This window comes from Gossypium hirsutum, chromosome D01 (assembly GCF_007990345.1).
Source record: "Gossypium hirsutum isolate 1008001.06 chromosome D01, Gossypium_hirsutum_v2.1, whole genome shotgun sequence".
Lineage (NCBI taxonomy): Eukaryota > Viridiplantae > Streptophyta > Magnoliopsida > Malvales > Malvaceae > Gossypium > Gossypium hirsutum.
In genome coordinates, this window is record NC_053437.1 from 23622517 (window position 1) to 23627594 (window position 5078).

At 36.0% G+C, this 5078-nt stretch overlaps 1 non-coding gene across 1 annotated transcript; it reads left to right on the forward strand.

Annotated features, from left to right (window-relative positions):
* Positions 1 to 2389: 2389 nt before the first annotated feature.
* Positions 2390 to 2496, forward strand: LOC121214270 (small nucleolar RNA R71). Its single transcript, XR_005909854.1, has one exon. It is a non-coding gene; the product is annotated as a small nucleolar RNA R71 (small nucleolar RNA).
* Positions 2497 to 5078: the final 2582 nt, after the last annotated feature.

Genomic DNA, 5078 nt, shown 5'->3' on the forward strand with positions numbered 1-5078 from the left:
GTCCAAGACAACAAAGGAAAGTGATCTTTCCTAGTCGCCTTATTTAGCTTCCGATAATTGATGCAAATTCTCCATCCCGTAACCGTTCTAGTTAGTATCAACTCGTTATTCTCATTTTCAATGACCGTAATACCTCCTTTCTTTGGCATGCACTGGACCGGACTCACCCACGAACTGTCTGAGATGGGGTAAATTATACCCACATCTAACCACTTGATGATTTCCTTTTTCACCACGTCCTTCATGATGGGGTTCAATCTTCGTTGTCCATCAATCGTCCCTTTTTCGCCATCTTCCCGGATGATCTTATGCATGCATACTAACAGACTAATACCGTGAATATCGGCTATGATCCATCCGATAGCCTTCTTGAATTGTTTCAATACTAGGATGAGTTTATGTTCTTGCTCAACGGTTAATTCTGCTGAAACAATCACAGGCAAAGTAGAAGCGTTACCTAAATAAACATATTTTAAATGTGAGGGAAGTACCTTCAGTTCTAATTTAGGTGGCTCTTTGATTGACTCTTTTGGTTGGGCATAATCCCTATTCTCTAAATCCAAAGATTCAAAACGGGATTGCAAATTAAATCCCTTTGATTAGCTTCTAGAAAAGCTAAGTATTCATCCTCCTCTTCATCATTTGGAGGGTCTGATGTCAAAATTTGTTCCAATGGGTCTTCAACATAGTTGAGTTCCTTTTCCATGATTAATTCCTCTAAATTGGACACTGCGGAACAATCATCAATTGTGTCAGAAAATTGTATAGACTTAAAAACATTAAATGTTACCTAATCATCCTGAACATGCATAGTAAGTTTGCCCTTTTACACATCAATAAGGGTCCTTCCGATTGCTAGGAAAGGCCTTCCTAGTATGATTGACACTTTTTTGTTTGCTTCAAAGTCTAGAACCACAAAGTCAGTAGGAAAAATAAATTTGTCTACACGTACCAATACATCCTTGATTTTTCCTTCTGGATGTGCTAAGGATCGACCTGCTAATTGAAGTGTAACCGTAGTAGGTCTAACTTCACCTATCCCCAACTTCCTAAATATTGACATAGGCATCAAGTTTGCACCCAAGTCACATAGTGCCTTACCACAATATGTTGCTCCAATGTTGCAAGGTATGGTAAAACATCCAGGATCCTTCAACTTTGGGGGTAGTTTGTCTTGAAGATATGCACTACATTCCTTCGTCAGGGCTACCATCTCAAATTCTAAGTCTTCATTTTTTTGACAGGATATTCTTCATGAATTTGATGTAGTTTGGCATTTGTTCAAGTTATTCAACCAACAGAATGTTGATATGAAGTTGCTTGAGTACGTCTTGGAACTTCTTGAATTGAATTTCCTGCTTTCACTTCTAAAGTCTTTGAGGGTAGGATGGTGGTGGCTTCTTTACTGGAACTTGTTGATTTTTCTTCTGTGGCAATTTTGCATCTAACGAAGTTGTTAGTTGATAAGAATTAGCTTGTTCTGAAGTTACCTTTTCAGATTTTATAGATTCTGGTTCTCGTGAAACTGAAATTTCAACACTCGGTTGAACTTCCTCTGAGTCTTAAGCATCGGCTGGCTTCTTTTCATCTTCGACGGTGTTGGGCTCTAATGTCTTTCTTCTCCTCAATGTCAATGCTTTACAATGCTATTTCCCAGGATTCTTTGAAGTCTCCGTATCACTAGGTAAAGCACCTTGTGGTCGGTTTCTGAGTTCAGTTGCAAGCTGGCCCATTTGATTCTACAAATTCCTTATAGTGGCATCACTTTTTGCCATGTATGCCTTCAATAGGTTCTCTAAGCTATTGGACAGTTCTTCTTGGGTTGGTTTCTGAACTTGTTGGGGGAAACTAGGTGGCTGGGTCTATCTAGGTTGGGCGTAAATGTTACTGGTTCCAGCCCCTTGGTTACTCCAGGAAAAATTCGAGTGGTCTCGCCATGATAGGTTATAGAAATTGGATTGTAGTCCTTGCCTTTCTCGATTTTGGTTCTAGCTACCCATGTGATACATGGATTTTGAGTTTGGTGGAAATTCTTTGAACAAATGTCCTTCCCCACAATAGACATAGGCTACATTTTCAAATTGATTCGGTGGTTGTGCTGCAAAACTATTAAACTCATTTGTGGTAAAATTTTTAAGCACTGGGGATGTTGAGGATACCTAAGATGCGAGTGAAATAAGAGCGTCTACTTCATATTTTCTATTGACTCATCTACCTAACGCCACTCTATTGGTTGGCCATTAATGATTGTTGTTGGCAATCCTCTCAATGATTTCATAAGCCTCATTAAGACTTAGAAAAGAGAGTACCATTAGCAGAAGTGCCCACTACTATCCTCGTGTGTGCATTGAGACCATTATAAAAAGTCTCAAGTTGGATCCAATGTGAGATTTCGTAATGAGGGCACTTCCGTAATAATTCTTTATACCTTTCCCATGCCTTATACAATGACTCATCATCCATTTGTTGGAAAGCAGTGATCTCACTCCTCAACATAGCAATCTTGCTAGGCGGGAAATACTTCATGAGGAATCTTTCTGCTAACTCTTGTCATGTGGTAATTGAATTTGGTGGCAATGAGTTCAACCAAGCTCGAGCTCTGTCCCTTAGCGAATATGGGAATAGCTTCAATCGTAATGCATATTCAGGTACTCCAGCTAACTCGAAAGAATCGCTCATCTCCATAAACAGTCTTAAGTGAAGATGAGGATCTTTGGTAGGCATTCCACTGAATTGCCCCACTGTCTGAAGCATCTGGAACATGACTGGCTTCAGCTCAAACTGTTGTGCCTCGATTTCGAGTCTCCTAATACCCGGATTAAGATCATGAAACACTGGCACGGCATACTGTCTCAGAGCTCTATCCCTATCATCAGCAATAAGGATAGGATTTTGAGTAAGGTCAGCTCCATTTTCTTGATTCAAATATTTGAGGTTCATCTCTTCGGTCCTTCTCTGACTTACTTGTCTTCTTCGCTGTCGAAAAGTTTGTTCAATCTCAGGGTCTACAGGGAGTAAATCGATAATTCAGTCAATACTCATAAACACCTGAAATAATCACAGAAAAACTAATTAAGTTAAAATTGAACAGAAAAATAAAACAAATTGCAAAAATAACAAATTCACAAATAATGAATTTTTCAAACAGTCCCCGACAACGGCGCCAAAAACATGGAACGATAGAAATGTGCAAGTGTACACAACCGCAACAAGTAATAAAGTGACAAGTAAATGTCGAGTTATCGTATCCACAGAGACTGTGAAAAGAATTATTTATGAATGCAGTTTAAAACACTTTGGTGAAGAAAAATATTTTGATTTGAGGAGGTGATTGAAAAGTGAGATTTTTAGCTAAGTAAAATAAATAAAAATACAATAAAAGTTTCAATACACGATTTCAAAAGATGATTTTAATCAAGATGACATAATTGTGCTAAATTAATTACATTTCTTAACTTAGAATTATTAAACTCATGTTCATGTTGTTACGAATAAATTCATGGAAACTCAGTAATTTTCTAACTTATGAACATACTTACTCACCAAAATCTATTTATCTATTGACTATATCTCTATGTCAATTCAACCGATTAAACAAATTTTAATAAGCAAATGTGTTAATGCACATACATACTTATGAAATCAAAATAATATCTTGTACATATCTCTATGCCAATTCAAACAATTAATTCAATCTCATAAGCACATAACAGATTACGTGAGGTAACAATGTATTTCTACCTTGAAACAGTTTAATCACAGTAATCTTGCAAGTTATTCAAGGCTAATGTGTCGTTAGATATCGTGGCTAATTTAATCATCATCTTCCTTAAATGATTAAACATGCTCTAATTAAGTACTGTGTCAATTAATTATAATTTCAATCTGTTTAAATAATTAATTCATTAGTTACCTTACAATTGTAATGTAAGAATAACTTATTCATGGTTTTACTTCATCAAACATCTTACTAAGGCCCATAACAACACAAACACAATTTTAATAAATTAAGTAGACGAAATGCAATCAACCTACCATGAATTAAATTTAAGTAATACTAATTAAATTAAACATTTCAACATCATAAATATTCATAGACATGTTCATCATAACAACAACAAAATTAAACGGATAGGGAACAAGAATCAAATCTGGTGTTCTCTCCGTGGCTTGACAAGTTTGCTCCACTCCTCCTTCTCCGCTTGCTCTTGTAAAACCGAGGCTTCTACGAACACTTAAATGCTACTCCAAATTGGGGATTAATGACTCTTTTTAAAAAGGTGAAATCGGCAAGGGAATGAAGAATAATGGAAGGGAAATTAAGAGAGAAAAATGATAAAGAAGTAAAGAGATGAGAAGATTTGAGATGTGTTTGAAGTGAGGAGCCAATAGGGGTATTTATAGGTTGATATGGCTACCAAAATTAGCAAAACTCAGCAGCCATAGATTCCCCCTATGGACGGCGACACATGTGGCAAGTTTGAAGTTTTCAAACTTCCTATATTAAGGTAGGGGCAAATCTGGAAAGGCAAAAATAGTGGAGCGGTTTGAATGCAATTTGAAGAAGTCTTCAAGGGCCACTTTTCAAGCCAAATAATCAGCCAAGTAGGCTGATTGGGTCAACATGTGGGATGGTTTTGGGCGGCCCAATACTCGGTTGGTTCGGTTTTCTCGGTTCAGCTCAACTGAACCCCTTTTTATAATTAATTAATAATAATTTATTTAACCCAAATTCAATTGGATTAAAATTAAAATTAATTATATTATGAACTAAAACACATAATTTGGACCGTCTTATGCTGAAAATTTATTTCTCCCTGATGCTTCAAAATTGCTACTCGGTTTAGTGCTTCTAGCAATGTCTGTCGGAACGTTTTTCGCCCTTTGTGCATATTTTTCGAAAATAATAAAAAATAATCCAAATTAATTATAAAATTAATTAAAATTCAACATGTGAATAATTCAAGTACAAAATAATTATTTTATAATAATTATATATTTTTTAACAAGAATTTTACCGAAACTGCATGAATTTGAGTTAAAAATGGCATAAAAAAGTGTGTATATTTTCGTGTTTC